This window comes from Onthophagus taurus, unplaced genomic scaffold (assembly GCF_036711975.1).
Source record: "Onthophagus taurus isolate NC unplaced genomic scaffold, IU_Otau_3.0 ScKx7SY_15, whole genome shotgun sequence".
Classification (NCBI taxonomy): Eukaryota; Metazoa; Arthropoda; class Insecta; order Coleoptera; family Scarabaeidae; genus Onthophagus; species Onthophagus taurus.
Window position 1 is genome coordinate 4,421,946 of NW_027248940.1, and position 19,844 is coordinate 4,441,789.

Genomic DNA, 19,844 nt, shown 5'->3' on the forward strand with positions numbered 1-19,844 from the left:
TAGCATATTCGATTGGTTGTACGCAAATTCTGCAAAATGGGTTCCGTTTCTAACGAATGTTGTGGTTTTATGAAGAATTCACCAGGTAGTCGGAGAGGTTGGCCGTAAATAAGTTCGGCAGAGGAACAGCCGAGGTCTTCCTTAAGAGAAAATCGGAGGCCTAAAAGAACGACGGGAAGATCGTCGTACCAGTTGCTCTTGCTACCTCTGGCAATTAGGGCGGTTTTGAGTATTCGATGGAATCTCTCCAAAATGCCATTACTTTGCGGATGGAAAGAGGATGTGTGAATCTGGCGTGTACCTAAAATGTTGTTAAACTTCGAAAATAACGAAGATTCAAACTGTCTACCTTGGTCATGCGTGATGGTGTGAGGTATTCCGAACCTAGAGAAATAATTTCGAAAGAGAGTATCGGCTATCATGGAAGCGGCGATATCTTTGAGCGGAAAAGCTTCTGGCCAGCGACTGAAGCGATCAATTGCAGTGAGTAAGTACGAATAGCCTTTAGAAGGTGTAACTAAGTCGATATGAACGTGTTCAAATCTGCCACTTGGTATAGGGATTGTTTGGATAGGTGATTTTGTATGTTTGTTTACTTTGGCTCGTTGGCATGGTAAACATGTCTTTGTCCACAATCTTTTGACATATGTGGCCAATAGAAACAGGATTTTAGGTTATGAACAGTTGCACGTATTCCGGAATGTGAAATATTGTGCAATATGTTGAAAATGATTATTCTAAATTTGTCTGGCACGTAAATTCTTGACAATGGAGAAGATATTTCGCAACAAAGTTTAAAATCTGGATCTTGAATTTTTTGCTAAGATATACCGTTGGAAATAATTCACGAGCACACCCTGTATAATCTGAACGAGTGTGTTTAGCGCAATAAAATTTGGTATGTGTAAGACTTGGGGAGCTTCTTATTAGGGTTAAGTGTGCATTTAAAGATTATTTCTTCGAATATTGATTTATTCCACGCCTAATACAAAACTTACAACTACTATCATAAAACAACATAATAATACTACGACTGTCACGTACACGGACGCAAAGCATGCCGGGTAATAATTAATTTACAAACTAATAGATGGCGTTTTAAAATCAAATTAAATTAATGCTACATATGGAAGTAGTACTAAAGTAGTGTAACTTACTCTCACATGGAGAGCGGTACAACTCTGCTGGGAGGAGAAACATCAATAGCGAGAGTATCCCCCGCGAGCTTCGCGTACCATCGCTACACGACGTGGCATGGAGTCTATAAGTCGCTGTATTGTAGCGAGAGGGATGGCCAACCATGCGACCTCAACTCGCCGCCATAGCTCCTCAACGTTAGCCGAGGAAGCCGGATAACGTAGAAGTCTCCGACCAGTCATGTCCCAAACATGTTCGATCGGATTCAGATGCGGAAACCGAGCTAGCCATGAAAGCATACGTATACGGTGCTCTTCCACAAAGGTCTGTACAACACGCCCGATGTGCTGTCGTACGTTGTCGTGCATGTATAGCAGACCTGGGAGCCGCCGAACGTAGGGAAGCACAACGGACCGTAGCACTTCATCTACGTATCGTTAACCCGTCATGGTCTGCTATACACGCAGCAGACGTGTACGTCCACCATATACCCCATACCATAATGCTCGGTTGTCGGTGGATAGGGCGTTCTTGCACACACTGCTCGAGTAGACGATCACCACGGGTCCGACTAACTAAAATTCGCGCATCACCGGTGCTCAATTCGAATCTTGATTCGTCGGAAAAGAAAATGTCCCTCTGCTCGGCAACCTTCTAATGCCTAGTGTCAACCCACTCGTGACGTATGCTGCGGTGCTCGAGTGTTACTGGAATCCGCTGTATAGCACGACGCGCGCGCAATCCACTATCTACCAAACGCCGCCGTACAGTTCGCGTAGTGAGTACGCCTTCCCCTGCGCGCAGGGTCGTCCCGGCCGCGGCTGAACGTACCTATGTCCTACCTCAGACCATTCTCGCCATGCCCGTTGCACTGCCGATAATGACCGCTCGAAACGACGCGCAATTTCACAGAACGATACACCCTCAATGTGCATACCCACAAACATTTCTCGCTCAAACTCGCTTAAGTAACGCGATCGCCCATCCATTGCGCACAGAGTACGATAACAATGTGGTCCCTCACACCACACTAAAAACGACCGGTATTTTCCATCCACTTCGGTCTCTATAGCGACGGAATGTTCCAGTTGGAAGGGCGGCTCAGTCAACAATGCCGCGACGGAACAACTCGAAACTCCCTGAATAAACTCGTCTACAGTAAACCTTTGTGCTCCGCAAATATTATGGATTTATCTTCACGCGTTCAGATTATATAGGGTGTGCTCGTGAATTATTTCCAACAGTGTAAATGAAAATTGCGTAAATGTTTGTTAGAAAATTGTTTATTGAGTAAGTGAATTAATTGTATATCCTGGTCTTGAGCAATTTTAATAGATTTTAAATCTGGATAATCGGATTCAACATTGATGCGTGACAAAGTATCTGCACAACGTTCGAATCTCCTTTAATATATTTAAGTTCAGATGTGAACTGGATGATATAACTTAGATAACGAATTTGTCAAGGAGTTTTATCGGTTTTTGAAAATATTGAATTAATTAAAGGTTTGTTATCAGTAAAAACAGTTTAAAGAACTTTATCGCGGAATAAATCGCTAAAATCTCTCTGTCAAAAGTAGAATAATTAATCTGGCTTGGAGTTAATTTTTTAGAAAAGAAAGCTAAAGGTCGTGTTTCGTTGTCTGAAGTTTGAGCAAGAACTGCTCCCATGGCAGTATTTGAGGCATCCGTTGTTAGAGAAAGCATAGCTTGGGGTCATGGATGGCAAGTTTAGCTACTTTTTCCTTAGATATTTTAAAAGAAATGTCGTGTTCAGTCGACCATGTTGATATAAATTTCTGTTTTTTGGAATATAGATTGTCGAATATATCCAATTTTTCCATTGCTTTCAGACGTTAACTGCAGGCTCGATGAACGATTAATACGAGAATTACACCCACTTCCCTCTTTTAAAGGAATTAGGTCAGAAGTAGTACGTTTTTTTTTCATTGTTAAGTACCAAACCCATTATTACTACTATTATTTTAGGAGAACAATTGGTTCTCCTCGAAAATCTATCGGATCACCGTCCTGATCCAATATAGTAAGTTATATTATCGATTTTATTTGTATTGATAGGCAGGAAAATGACGTGTTGAGGTTCAATGTTAATACTATAATTGTGGTTCGAATTGTGGAGCAAATTCGTAGAGCGTATGCACCAGATGTGTGTTGTTTTATATAACATATATTATTATTACTTTTATAATTTGCGCTGGTAAATCTGAAGCGTGTTCTCGACCGGCCTCCAAAATTTTACTACTAAATCCCAACATTTTTCCTATAGAATTCGACCTTTTGAACTTGATTCGGTATTTACTGTTTATAATACATCTCAATGTATTATTAATTTTTCTTGTTAATAATTTTTTTTCTATTTCCTTATTTTCTAAAACATCCTATAATTTTCTTACTTTCTTCTTCTCTTTATGAGAGGGTGCTGCGAAATTTTGTTTTGCGCAGGTATGTTTTTTTGTATTTTATTTTTCTATAAAAGACTTTTCAAAACTCTTTCCTGTCTCTTTTATCAACCAGATTTCGAGTACGTATTACTTAAGTGATTTGGAATTGTGGATCTTTTGGCCATCTTTGGATTTTGAGTGTGATTATTTCTTATCCATCAATTTGGGATTCATCACTTAAGTATATCTGTGGGAAAAGTGATTTTCTTTTCTTCACTTTTACGGATTATCTGGATTTAAACATATTTCTTATTATTTTCTACATTTACTCTGGTTTAAAACCTCGACCACCTGAGGTAAGTTTTCTAAGGTTTCTTTTATTAATTCTTACACCCTTTCACTTTTATCTTTCACCTTTCAACCATTCAGTCACCTTCCACCTATTCATTCATCTCAACTATCCTATAACTACAAAAAAAATCCTAAAAACTATCCTAAAGCTATTCTTCAATTTTTTTTTCCAACTTCTTTTACTATCTCTTTCTTTGGTTTCTTTATCCAGGTTTAATTAAGAGTTTTATTGTATACAATAACATGTTTACAATTTTTACATCATTGAAATATTATTTGCACCCTCTACCCTCCTCCTCCATTTCCACACCCTCGGCTCCTCGGCCCAATCACCCCCTCATCCATCTCTTGCCCTCATCTCCCTCTCCCAAAATCTGCTTCCTGTCTAAACCCCCCACTATCCACACAAAACTCCTATTCTTCCGCGCCACCAGCATCCCTTAGTCTCCTTACCCCCACAACCCCTCTCATCCATCGCTTCCCCTCTCCCAAGATCTGCCTCGGTCCATCTCCTCCTCCCTCAACGCACTGCACCCATTCAACATATCGATGTGGATCTGACAAAACGACGTAAGCGCCATTTGTCAAATTTTGCAGTAACTTAATAAAAATGATTGCTATGTATAATTATAATTGAATTATAACGCCAATACATTTTTCATGTTTTGTCTAACTGCCATAACCGTTCTAGTACAACAAAGTTAGCAACAAATACTTGGATTTCCAGTAAAAAAGGTTTTCATGTCGCTTAAGTCGTTTTAAGATTACAAATGGCGCTTAAGTCTTAAATACATGTACTTACGCCATTCGCTTTGTATGAAATTGTGATCAAAGTGCTTACGTCAAACTTACGTCGTAGATAATTTTTTCCATTGATCACTTGTTGCCTCTTACGCAGCTGTATGTTTCGTTTCTTAAGCAAAGTGTTTACTAAGGCCAATTGATTTAGTGATGCGTAACAGTCACATTGCTGCCAATGGTTATTATTTTTTGAATACTCTATCAATAACTAAATCATACAAATTATGATCTTAATATGAAAAAAAGAATATTTATTCAGTAACATAGTAAGAATCAAAGTAAGAAAAATATAAAATTTTTTCTTATGTACCTACGCAATAACATAAAATAAAAAATACTTTTTTAAACAAATAAAAATTGTAAATGACTCTTTTAACAACAAAAATAAAAATATTCATTAGTGACATAAATAATACTCAACTAAAAATCACATTTTAAGTAGGTATAGACACGAATACAATAAGGTAATAAATTCAGCTCTGCTGGAAGTCTTCAATATCAGTGTCAGGTAAGATGTCCGGGATATTAGCATTCGTTTTTAATGAAAAATATTCATGATGATATTGGGGCTCTATTACAAACTTTTTACAAAGGTCAGTAAGATCATCATATTTGTTTTTATTGATTGGCAATGCAGAGTTGTAGGCACGTTGTGGGACAGCTTTACCCAAGTTTTTAGTCTGAAAGGGGACTTCGTCTGCATTTCCATCGTCCTCCTCATAAGCGTACTTTATTTTAATACTATTTGAACAGCGCTTGTCAAAAAGTATTTCTACTATATCAGATATTTTAATATCAATGCCGGACGACGTTTTAAGTTTTTTATTTGGAATTATGCTCTTCCAATCGAAAATTGCATCATATTTGGTAACAATCACATTATAGGGCTTTGGTTTCGTTCGAGAATTTCTTATTACTGTCGGCCATTCTGAAGGAGCTTGAATGAACATGTTCTTTGATCTTCGTTCGATTACTGCGTGGACACTATCAACTGGCATGTATGTATGCCCGGATACCAAGTAAGTAATTCTGATTGTTTTAATGTTTTTTGACTTGCTGAGAAAATACGAGATCATGCTAATCATATGCTTATTTTTATTCTGCCCTGGACAGTTATCACAAAAAAGATGAATGTTTTGTTTCGCAGTTGCTATATTAGAGTCTAAATTAGATAAGTATGAAAACAGATGCGTGCATATTTCATTTGCCCCTCGTTTTCCATTATTTTCCCCCCATACATAACAAAATGTATTGGAAGATCCACTTTCGTATATGCAAAAGTTATAAGTGGCGTATTTTCTAGAGAAGCCTAATAACATACTAGTGCCATGGGGAGTGGTCAACACCTTTTGTAGGTCAAAGCTAGCCACAATAGAGGTCTCATCTATTTTGGTTTGTTTATTTAGAAAATATTGCTTCGCTTTATTTTTTTTTCTATATGGATAAGGTAATCAGCTTCATCCTTTTCTGTTCTTAAGTTTTTGGGTAGATTTTTATATCTCTCACAATTGACACATTTGTCTTTCTTAGGGACATGAATTCCTATATTGTACTCCTTTTTTAAAATTCTTTTGAAGCTAGAGTTACTAATAACTTTGCCGGAAATTTCATTGGTATACATAGTATACAAATTTTTAAACGTTTTTATATCCGCAGGAAGATACAACTTAGAAGAAGACCCTCTACAATAATGCGAGGGAACAGCTGGTAACCTTTTAATAAAATTTTCAAGGTCCAACTTCTGATCTTTGGTAATTTTATGTGATGGCTCATGCTTACCTCTCAAGTCTTTCACTTCAGAAAATTTTCCCTCTATGGCGTTTCTTATTATTCTCTGCGTAATTCCTAAAGTTGCAATGAAAAATTGTTGACAAACTTTCTCTTGAACTTGTTGACGTAGAAAATGGTGTTCATATGTTAATAATCTTCTTGAATTTTCATTTGGAGTTCTTTTCCGTTTCACTGGAACCAATTTTATGCATCCATTTATATAGGATTTTTGAGATACGCCATTTCCCATTCTCCAAAAGTTATTGAATAACTCCTGTCGCTCTTCAACGGAAAAGAGATTGCAGTTATTCCTACACTTTTTATCCTTACATGGATTTGGTAACATTGTTTTAGGGGGAACTGTTCTTCCTTTGTAGTCTTTGTAACGTTTCCAAATAGATTTTCTTCTTTTATTTGTCGCTTTACTTCCCAAGTCGCTCCTCTTTCGCTTCCGCTTTTCAGCTAAATCATTATCATTAGAAAAGTTTAGACCTGATAAGTTATCAGTAAGATGGGAGTCAGATATGTCAGAAGAGTCGGGAGATTGCTGAGAGGTACAGGGCTCGCAGGAGGCCTGGTCGTAAGAGAAGTCATAGGATTGTGGGAGTTTGTCATCTTGTTTCGGTTGACCAGTTTCAGTTTCAAATTCGTATTCCGAAGAGCTGCTACTGTATACTACAAGTCGCTGACGAGCACACTCGTTGAGGTTTTCATTAGATTGTGTATTATCTTCAGGGTTCATTAATACATTTAAGACAGTATTATTTCCAAAATCCATGACAGGAAGTAGCTCTGTCATGACTGCTAATTCATTCAAATTCGCACATTTATTTTCATTGTTTAAGTTTATAAAAATTAAATCATTTTTTTCAAACGATTCTGCAATCCAGTTCTCATCAGGTGCATTAGGTTCCTCGGGAATATTTTGTTGTTTAGCAGTGGCATTTTTAGGGTCTTCCACAATAATAATATTGCTATCTTGGTTTTCTTTCTCCTTTAATACCATGTTTAATATTTTTTTCCCTCGAGACATCCTAAAACAAAAATGAATCGTATTTATCCGCGTAAGCGACAAACATGAACAGCTATTAAAAGTTATTTTGTGATAAAATTGAGGATTTTCAAGGCAGGTGTTATTATTCAATTGAATGATTAGTGTGACCCAATGTTGTTATACCGTAAAATACATTCATTTAAAAGCTCAAACAAGCGCATTAACCAATTCAAGAACTCTCATAAAACAAAATGTTTTCACTGGCGGTTACGCGGTTGGATTTTATTAGCGTAAAGTGCTTAAGCGACATATTATAATTTTATGAAATTTCTTTACAAAAATGCAGTATATTCCTATAATAATTAAGTATGGGGTCTTTAAAAAAGAATGATGTTACAACAAATTCAAATAATAAACATAAATACTCACTTACCTATTTAATAATGTAAGCACAAAATCACTAAACTTGTCGGTTACGACCACGCATGAACACTGAATTTTGAGGTTAGGGGCTTAATTTGGAGCTTAAGCAAATTTAAGCGTGAATAAAATGCCACGGCTTAATTTGTCGCTTATGAGACCGGTACCAATCGACGCAGCGTACTTCTATTTACAAGAAACCGCTAAAACCCAAGTTTTTTAGATTTGGCGCTTACGTCGTTTTGTCAGATCCACATCGATATGCTAAAACGTTTCCCATTCCTCCCTGCACAGCCTACACCATCTCTCCTCATCGGCCATCCAGGATCTGTTAGCTCTCTCCTCGTTTCCACAACGGAACCTCGCCACCAACTTTTTCCCTTCCTCATCTCCTTACAATAATAATAATAATAATAGTAAATGTCTTTATTGCACATACCATTGAATACAACAGAAGAAAAAAATATATAATAACAAAAATTGTATCTATACTGTAGATATTAGAGTATACTAGAATGTTTAAATAACAAAAAATCAAAAAAAAATTAGTACCTATCAATACAAAAAAAAACGAAAAGAAAAAAATGGCATTGTGCAATAAGCGGGCTCCAGATAAAATGTGTTCAGCCAACCTTACCACAAACATAAACTTAATATTAATTAAGACTACACGCGTCCCACCACAACGACAATACAATTTCTTGAATATTCCTCTCTCTCTCTCTTGCTCTGAACGTTAAAAAAAAAAATGCATTCATATGATTAACTATGACAAGGTTGCACATTGCTCCAGAAATTTATCTTTATACAGCCTGATTCAGAGTAAGCGCCTTATTCTTTTCTAGCCACACTATGGGTAGGTACTACTTTCAAAATATTTGGCAGTAATATGTTTTAGGACATTCTCTACACGATGGTGATATCATATTTTCAATTGGACGAATTATTTAAAAATGGCGACTGTCAACTTTATTACGGCGAGATTTTACTTAACGTTTGTATTTTTTTTTAATTGAAATAAAATCAGGCTAATAAAAATTAACACCAGCGTTGAATTTTTGAAATAAATTTATTTACAATTGAGATGACGGTAAAAACTTGTTTACAATACCTTCGGGGTTGAGTTAACAGTCGAGTTTGGTGAGTGCCTTGAATCGGATGATATTGGAGTTTATTTTTGAAATTAGTAATTTTGGTTAAAATTTTGGAAGAAACACATTTAGTGGATTTTAATCAGCCGATTTATTAATTTTTGGAATACCTTCGGGGAGTATAAACGCCACCAATCTTCGTTTTACAAATTTAAAGCTGCCCAACAACTTAGGCGTAAGAAACAAGTTTTTTTTTAATAAAATTTCGACGCTAATCAGATATTTATATTTTTATTTAGTTTCTTTTCCTTTTGTTGCCGACTTTTCCTGAGTAAATTTCAAATCTGGAAATTAGTTTCAAATGGGTGGATTGATTCATTGAAGGAGGAGATAATTAACGAAGGTTTAGCCCCGTTGAAACCTTCGCGAACGAAATTCGCCATCTATATTCATCCTGCGTCATCTCAACTACATTGACGCGAAACACAAAAAACTAGTACAGGAAAAGAGGTCGGTTAAACAATTTCTTAATTTATTATTTCGTTCGCCTCATAAAATAACATCTACGTTTACGCCCGGTTTCTCTGATTTATTAGAAGAATTTGGATTAGAATTTGAATTTTATTTTTTTGTTGATTCTAAAAGAAAAAAAAATTTTTGTTCATAAGAAAAGAATTTAGGGTTATAATTTTATTTTATACATACATTCGTAATTTTTGTACCGGTTGTCACGCTGAAGCGGGATTGTTTTTTTTTTACTTTCAATTTAGAGTTGCTCGCATTTTTTTTTACCGTATGTTTGGCCAAATTTCGGTTCCGGATTATTGAATTTCTTTACTTACCGCTTCTTTGTACGCCGTCGCGCTGAAAGAAACATATTTAGTAATTATTTTTTTATTTCTCATTATTATTTTTTTTATACACTTACCTTTCAAGTATTATTTTTTTATTATCATTAAAAGTATTTTGGTGTCAAAATTTCGTAGTTTTATTCAGTTATTGCGGGTTGATGTTAATTCTGAAACTACGCGGCGCTCATTGGCAATAAAATTTTTTTTGAAGAACTATACCCCGCTGACTGTTGCACAAGCGGCCATCAATTTTGCAAACATTTTACCACCAGACACTAAGAATTTCATGAATAGAATTTTGCTTATTGTAAATTAGAAATTTTTTGTTTTGATAAAAAGCCACGTAACAACTTTTTTTTTTTAAATGAAATGTCAAAATTTTTTTTTATTATTGATATCCTAAAAACATTGTTTATACCATAGTATTTTGCTTTTCTTAAAAATTCATTTCTTTCCCCATCAAAAAGCTCACTAACATTTTAATCTAGTAGCGCATGAATGTTTTACACTCGATGTTATTTTTGTCCACATATCAAGTAGCGCTAGACACACTACGTATTTATTGGGACAAAAATAACATCGAGTGTGAAACATTCATGTGCTACTAGATTAAAATGTTAGTTTGCTTTTTGATGGGGAAAGAAATGAATTTTTAAGAAAAACAAAATACAATCGTAAAAAGAATGCTTTTAGGATCTCAATAATAAAAAAAAAATGTTGGCATTCCATTTAAAAAAAAAGTTGACAGTCGCCATTTTGAAATAATTCGTCCAATTGAAAATATGATCGTGTAGAGCAGCCATACTCAACCTTTTTTCCTTTAGGGCCACATACCTATATTTGGTAAGTTACGCGGGCCGCAACATTATACAGGGTGTCCCAGACCACCCGTACCAGCCAATTTATTCGGAAACGGTGAGTCCTAGAGAGTTGAAATAAAAAATTCGTCAACTAAAGCAGACACCCTCCTTCTAGATAGTGTGTTACGACCGACCAACAACATCCGGAAGTGGGTGCAATTGAGTAGTACTTTAATACTTTATATGTAAAGAGGGGTCAATTACGATATCATCGTAAAGAACTCTTCAATAGAAATCTCTTTCGCTTGAAAAAAATTTTTATATTGCTAATCGTTTTCGAAATAATAAACCCTAATTGTTGGTACTTTTTACCGGTGTTATTTAAGTTGACAAATAGATGTCGCTATTCGTCGTTTTGAAAAATCGTGTAATTTAGAAATGGCTGGTTAATAACAAGAAATTGTTTTTACTAACAAAATGAATAAAATAACAAGGAGTTTTTTTACCACAGAAGAATATTACAAAACACTAAATAATAAAACTTAATAAATTAAATTAAAAATACCAGTTCTTATTAAACAAATGAATAAAATAACTATGGAAAGGAATTATTTGGACGACAAAACGACACAAAACGCTCAATCTAATAAAAAATTAACAAAATCAAGATAATAAAGATTATAAATGTTCAAATTGTCTACCATTTTGAGCAACACATTTTTCAAGCCGGAGCCTTACACTATCTACCGCATTTAAAATTTCTCTTGCACTTAAATTCTGACACGTTTCTTGAATTCTGTTCTTCATTTCTTCCTTTGTTGTTGGTCGATGTTTATAAACTAAATTCTTAAGTCGACCCCAAAGATAGAAATCAAGAGGGGTCAAATCGGGTGATCGTGCTGGCCACGCCACACAACCTCCTCTTCCAATCCATCGCCCAGGGAATTTTTGGTCACAAATCGCACGAGATACCGCAGCATAATGTGCTGGGCAGCCATCTTGTTGTAGCCACAATCTCCTTATTGCTAGTGGAATGTCACCCAACAAATCATGCTGCAATGTGCCAGCAAGAAATTCCGCATACCTGCGACCATTGAGAGTGCCATCAAAATAAAAGGGCCCAATTATGGTGTCGCCCAAAATCCCGCACCACACATTTAGAGACCACAGATTTTGATTGTTCATTTCAACCATCCAATGGGGGTTAACTTCTGACCAGTAGTGGGCATTGTGCAGGTTTAACTGCCCATTACTTTTAAATGTCGCTTCATCTGTCCAAAGGATATTCCGATGAAAAAATTGAGTTTGGCCTAATAACCAATTACAAAATTGTAATCGGTTATTAAAATCTTGATCTCTTAATTCTTGGCAAAGATTTACATGATAAGCGTAAAATTTATTTTCTTTTAATATCCGTTGGACTGAGCTCTTGGTGATATCGAATTCCCTTGCCATATCACGGACGGATAAATGAGGGTATAACTCAACACCGGCTATTACCTCCGCTGTTCGATTGTCTTGCACGGTTCTTTTTATTCTGTGTCTGATGTTGTGATTAGGACGAACTACCCCAAATCGCTTAACTCTATAAGCAAGACGACTGAAGACATGACGACTTTGCTGTGGTCGGTAAGGAAAGCGCTCGGCATACAATCTTTCGGCAGCCCGAAAATTTTGTCTGCATTCCCCCAATAACATCAACATGTCATACGCTTCTTCATTGTTGAAAGGCATGTTGATGTTTAAATAAAATTCTAATTAGTTGTTCAAGATAAATACGAAGAATTGATAACTGCTAGTTTCACAAAGTTGACGTTCTGTCAATAACAATTAAATAATTTTATTTTTTTTTTATAATTTTTAATTTATTAAGTTTTATTATTTAGTGTTTTGTAATATTCTTCTGTGGTAAAAAAAAACTCCTTGTTATTTTATTCATTTTGTTAGTAAAAACAATTTCTTGTTATTAACCAGCCATTTCTAAATTACACGATTTTTCAAAACGACGAATAGCGACATCTATTTGTCAACTTAAATAACACCGGTAAAAAGTACCAACAATTAGGGTGGATTATTTCGAAAACGATTAGCAATATAAAAATTTTTTTCAAGCAAAAGAGATTTCTATTGAAGAGTTCTTTACGATGATATCGTAATTGACCCCTCTTTACATATAAAATATTAAAGTACTACTCAATTGCACCCACTTCCGGTTGTTGTTGGTCGGTCGTAACACACTATCTAGAAGGAGGGTGTCTGCTTTAGTTGACGAATTTTTTATTTCAACTCTCTAGGACTCACCGTTTCCGAATAAATCGGCTGGTACGGGTGGTCTGGGACACCCCGTATACATAATGTAATAGTATTTTACACAATAAAAAACGAATGTATTTTTTACAATATTTATTTGTTACCGTTATAATATTATTTTTACACAAAAAATAATTAATGTGATTTTTGATACTGTGACAATTTTTTTACTACTTGAGACAAATCGGGTTTGTAATTGGTACATGCTATCCTCAATACATCATCAAGATGAGAATCAGTAAGTCTATTTCTGTAAATGTTCTTCGCATATTTCATTTTTGAAAATGATGATTCACAAATATACGTTGATGCGAACAACGTGAGCAGTAAAAGGGCACACTTTTGTAAATGTTTATATTTTTCTGGTACTACTCTCCAAAACTCATTGTACTCCTGACCTTCTCTTTTTTCTTTAAAAATAGCTTCCAAACTTGTATCGTTCTTAAATTCGATATATTCATCAAATATCTTTGCATAATCACATCCAAAAGATACTAATTGTGTTACACTTGTTGTTTCTAAGTGCCAAGGATTTTCCATAAGCAACAGAGAATTCTTGATATATGTATACCATCTTGTTCAGCTTTTATTATGGTTGGAAAGTTACGTGATATTTGGTTCTGCATTTCTTCGTAATAGATCTTTAATTTTTCTTCAAAAGCAAATACTTTATTCGCCATCTGCGAAATAATTTTATTTTCCCCCTGTAAGCTGCGATTGAGCTCATTAAGTTTATCTGTAATGTCGCACAGGAAAGCTAAAAGACACCACCATCCATTATTTTCCAGTTCATTGTAAATTTTATTGTTTTGTTGCAAAAACAAAATAATGTTTTGCCTTAAAGAAAAAAACCGTTCCAGAACTTTTCCTCTACTTAGCCATCGAACCGAGGTATGTAAAGGAATGTCATTGTAATTAGAATTCATTTCTTCTAAAAGACTTTTAAATTTCCTGTGGTTCAGTTCTCGTGCTCGAATATAATTCACTATACTTATTACGGTCTTCATCACGGCGTCTATTTCGGCAATGGAGATATGTGCTGCTAAGTTCTCTTGGTGAATGATACAGTGAAAGGATAAGAGATTTGTTAAATTGTATTTCTTTTTCAATAGGGAAACAAACCCTTTTTCGGATCCTATCATTGAAGGGCATCCATCCGTGCACACGCAAACCAATTTTTTTACATCAATATTATTGTTCTCCAGAAAAGTACTAATAATATCGAGATAGTCAGTGCCTCTGGTTTGATTCTTTATAGGAAGAAATTAAAAAAAATCTTCGTAAATATAATTTTCTTCGGTACAATACCTAACGAAAACGGAACATTGTGCTGTTGATGAAATATCGGTGCTAGAATCAAAAGCCAAACGAAAATATTTACAATTTTTCATTTCTTCTATTACGCGATCAGAAATGTATTTTGAAATATCTTCAATACGTCTAACGCAGGTAGAATCAGAGAGCTGCATGTTTTTTATTTGAGATATTATTTGATTTTTATTACTAAACTTATCAAATAATATATTGGAAGCACTAAGGAAACATTCCTTCACAACCTCTGCATCGGTAAATGGTTTCATGTGTTTACCAAGTATATAACAAATTTCATACGATGCTCTTGTCACTGCTGTATCTTGTGATATTGTCACTGATATCATATTTTGTTGTTGTTGCAATGACTTTTTCAAAAAAGTTAACTTTTCGCATCTTCTTAAAGAGCCGTGAGAAAATGTATCATCGAATGATTTGTGTTTCGTAGTATAATGACGAACAATATTATATTTTTTTAATATAATACTTTCACGACAAATCAAACATGTTGCCGAACCATGTTTATTTGCAACAACAAAATGTTCATCTTCCCAATTGTCTTGAAACGCTCTATTTTCGTCCAAAATTTTTCGTTTTGAAGATTTTCTCGCCATTATTATAATTAAAAATTATAACAAACAATATGTTACAACAGTCAAAAGTACGTTACACTCGTTTTCCGTAATAAACACTTCAAATAATAAAACAAAACCACCACGCATAAAAGGTATTACCCAACTAAACAAATCAACACGTTAGGACAGACCTAACATTTTAATGCTAGCTCAGCGCGGAGTCAGTCGTTGGGGAAGTCCCTGCGTACAGCAAGCGTAGGAAGCGTATCTATTGTTTCGTTGCATATTTTTATTTATACAGGGAGATTAAGAATATTTTATTTCAACTTTCTATGACTTATCATTTCGGTATAAAAAGGGTGGTACGAGTGGTCCGAATAATTCTGTATATTATTCCATAAAATTTTTTTTTTTAAATCACCTTTTATACATTGTGTTGCGGGCCGCAAGGAACAGTTGATAGGGCCGCAGGTTGAGTATGGCTGGTGTAGAGAATGTCCTAAAACATATTACTGCCAAATATTTTGAAAGTAGTACCCATAATGTGGCTAAAAAATAAGGCGCTTACTCTGAATCAGGCTGTATAGTGTTTTTTTGAAATTATTGATATTTATTTTTTTGATCATAGGCGGTAACGTTTCATATGACTTTATATGTGATATATGAAAGATCTGTGAAACAAAGAGGTTCTGTATTTTGGTGGATATATATCATATTTTAATCTCGTCTGTAGAGCATTGTTCGCCCTTTTAAAAGTAATTTTCTTATACAAGTATGTCGGTATATGTGTTGTGACGATTTTATGAAACAAAAGCAAACTGTGCAACTCTCGACGGGTATCCATTCTATGCCACCCAACATCTTTAAGTTTGTGTGAGATTCCGTCATACTTCCAGATTCCAAAAATGAACCTAAGGCAACTATTTTGAACTTTCTGTATTCGATGTAAGACAGCACAAGAGAATCACATAACTGTTTTTTTAATTTTATCGAAAGAACGGATCGGTGAGGATAAAGTTTTCTTAAACATGAATACGACCTTCACATGTAAATATTAATTTGAGTTTTAAATCTAAACGTGTTATCTATTGTTAATCCAAGGCATTTTGCTTCCTAAACAACATTTATTCTTGAACCATTTATATTAATATCAAGTTCCAAGTTCAGCCCTGTTAATCCTGACTTATCAGGATTAATCTTTAGTTTATGAAACGTTGCAATATTAAATATAGTAGACAGGTCCTCATTAATACGCATTTGTGCTAGATTCTTATCATTTTCATGAAAGGACAGATAACACTTTATATCATCAGCATACTTATTGACTTTACAATATTGTACCTGTTTACTAAACTGCGAAGTGTACAAAGACAACAAGAGAGGCCCCAACTCCGAACCCTGTGGTACACCATTCAAAACTCTAATTGTGTGAGACAAATCATCACCGATCCTTACCCTTTGAGACCTGCCACAGAGGTAGTCACCCAACAAAGATACCGTATCTGAACTCAGCCCCAAATTATAAAGAATCTCACCCAAAACCACGTGATTAACGGTATCAAACGCTTTAGAAAAATCCAGGAAGACTGCAGCAGTGTACAACCCAGTGTCCGTGTTCGTAAGAATATCATCAGTTAGGCGCAACATTGCAGTTGTACAACTATAGCTACTTCGAAAGCCAGACTGCTCCTGAGGTAACAAGCCATTACTCCCCACATAACTCACCAACTGCTGCTTCATAATTTTTTCAAGCACCTTAGATAACGTTGGAAGAATACTTATTTTTCTAAGATCTTTCAATTGCTTGGGATCAGCAACCTTTACCAAAGGACTAACTATCCCATGCTTCCAAAGCGCAGGAAATTTACTCTCCGAAAGACAACAGTTGAGAAAATGAGTCAGGTACGGCAAAATCAACGGAAAGCAGAGACGTATCATTCCTATAGAAATACCATCACACCCAACTGAAGCGGATGTAATAGAAGCCAGAACAGACCGCACCTCTGCTTCACTTACATTTTTAAATACAAATTGATTTTGACATGCATTATGCTTATAAAAATCCGAATTAACAGACGGCAAACTATCCATAAGCTCGTTTACACTATCTACAAAATAACTGTTAATACGGTCAGAGTTCTGAAAATGCGACGGCAAGGACAACGCCCTGCCATCCGTCATAACCCCAAATTCTCTAACTTCATTTCATATACAATGGCGTTCCTGTTCATGTCAAGACCAGCATGTCTATCCAGATCTTTAAGCGAAGATTATGGCGGGTCAGTTGAGTGGCTTACGAGCCTGATAATAAATTTAATGACACCTAGTTTTGTTATTACTTTGGCTATTTTGTTTTAGTAACACAGAGATATATGTATACGATATACCACACATAATGGGCACCTGTATACTATATTCCATACATAATGGGCACCTGTATATATTACCTCTGTTCGAAAATAAGTGTCCGATTTGTATATTTTATTTGTTCCAAAATAAGTGTCAACTTTAAAAAAAAGCGATATAAGTACTAATATATTTTAATTAACAGAACTGTATTAAATTATAATTGAACCAAATTTTTTATAGTATAATTTAATTAAAATTATAAACTACTTAATGCTATTCGTGCAGTTTCGACAGCTTCTTTTGAACAAATTACATTTCTTTGTAATTGACCTTTGTAAGTGTCTGTATGAGGGATTTTGTAATTGTTACCTCCTTTATGAAGCATGGAGGACTCCATACATTTCTGTAGTGTCATAAAAACATTGTCTAATTTATATGCAGGTATATCATCCTATGCCTTCAAAACAGCAGCAATTAATTCATCTACAGCATCGAGCTTTTATGTTGTATAGACTGAATTGCTTTAAAAAAGCCTAAATCAAGAACATTAAAGTCAGGGCTGTTTGGTGGCTGACAAATCAAACTAATATTCCATCCATCAGCTGTTCCGGCCCGAATTACTTCACTATCATCTAGGCTACAATGTGGTCGGGCATTATCTTGTTGAATTTTGATGGGCATCTTTTTGCTACCCTTCGGCCACTTTTCTTTTATAGCTGGAATAACTTTTTTGGTAATCATGTCCACATAAATTTGACGAGAAACTTCAACAGGTGTTGTCACTAATGTCCCACGTACACGATTTTTAGAATTCGTTTTGCTGGTTCTTGAGTTACAATAGGCCATAAGGCTATTTTACCATTAAGTTCAGACTTTTTGTTGTAATCATATCTTGGACGAGCCATTGCAGCTAGAAACATGACTTTTGTTAAGAATCTTACGTGTTCGATGAGGTGTTTCTTCTTCGGGAAGAAGGTAGCAGTTTGTTTTAGTTTTGGTTATGTAAAACCATTTTTCATCAATATGAACAAACTCTAACATTTCTTGAAAATATAGGCTAGGTTCTTATAACATACAAAGTGCAAATTCTAATCGACGCTTCTTATTGTCATCGGTCAAAACAGGTTTCAATGTACTTGAAACTATCTTTATGACTCCTTCCTTCAAAATTCTGTGCTCTGTTCCCAATGACTCGTTAATATTGTTACAAGGACTGCTTTTAGTGTTGTCAAAGAAATTAAATTTACAGTTTTCTCTAAATTACGGTTCTATAACTAAAAATTAAAAAGCATATTTCTGATATTTGAAATAAATATATTTTTCTTCAAACGTCATTAAATGACAACTTTGTTGTCGTGTTTACTCGCGGTAGAAGTAAGTCATTGTTGCATAACGACGGTTGCTAAGATCAACATAGCAAAAAAGTACTTCAGCGTTATGGCGCTAAAGTAAATTTCACTTTAGCGCCATAGCGCTGAAGCACATGTCACTTTAGCGCCGTATTGGAAATGACGTTTGAAGAAAAAATACTATGTTTTATTCGGAAGAGAAGCAGTTTCGTTTGTGGCTGGTCCGTCATTGCCGGACTCACTTCGTTCGTCCGGCAAACTGTCGAACACGCCACAATTTTAACGGCTTATCTGTCATTAGCGACTCACTGCGTTCGTCGCTAAACGACAGAACACGCCATAAAAAACACTGCTTCTCTTCCATATAAAACAATATACTATTATCGCCCACCGGCAGCAAAACAATACTTTATGCTATCCATTTGCGGCAGTAAAATGACACTTTGTGCTACTGTCCAGTTAAGTGTGCATTTAATTCATTTGTTTTACTTTACCTGCCGCATATGCGGCAGGTAAAGTACTTTTTGTAATTCGCTACGGTAATGGAAGCTATAACAGTACTCAAACGGGTGCTGTAATGAGACTCATTACAGCATCCGATGCTGTAATGAGATTTTAGTAACATTTTATGGAACCAGTTCAAGTTGGTGACATTGGGTCATTAATTTTTCTAGTTGTCAATGTGACAATTTTTGTCTATGGATGTTTAAACACGTTCTTAGCATCGAATACAAGGTCCACAATGATGACGACATTGACTCTGAGCAATTTCTCGTATTTTGGGAGGTGTACATCAAATATTTTTTTTCAGGTGAATATATTTTGTGTTTTGACAGTTTCTAATTGTCAATTCAAAGTTTCTATTTTCAAGTGTTCCGGTGTTATCAACTGCTACATACCTATTTCCCTACATTGCCAAAATTTACTTTATTTTTGTTAAAAAAAAGTATAAAAACGCGAATTACAAAAAATAGCATAAAAAACACGTTTCATAAGACTTAAAGCACTCATTCATTAAAAAACTCGTGGCTTCGCCACTCGTTTTTCAACTTGAATTCGTGCATTTCAAGCGTGTCTTACGAAACTTGTTTTTTAATATACTATTACCTGCCGCTAAATGCTGTCAATTTGAAAAAAATCTCGTAAAACAACACCGGGATTTGAACCCGGTACCTCCTACTTGAAAGCGCACTGCCTTTCCACCATACTACCGACCTCTCATACGTAGTGTAACTTTACCGAGGTATATTAACAAAACAAATCGTTTGTCATATGTCATATAATATTGGTAAGTACCAATAGTAGTATAGATTCGCCGATTCAAGAACCTCCTC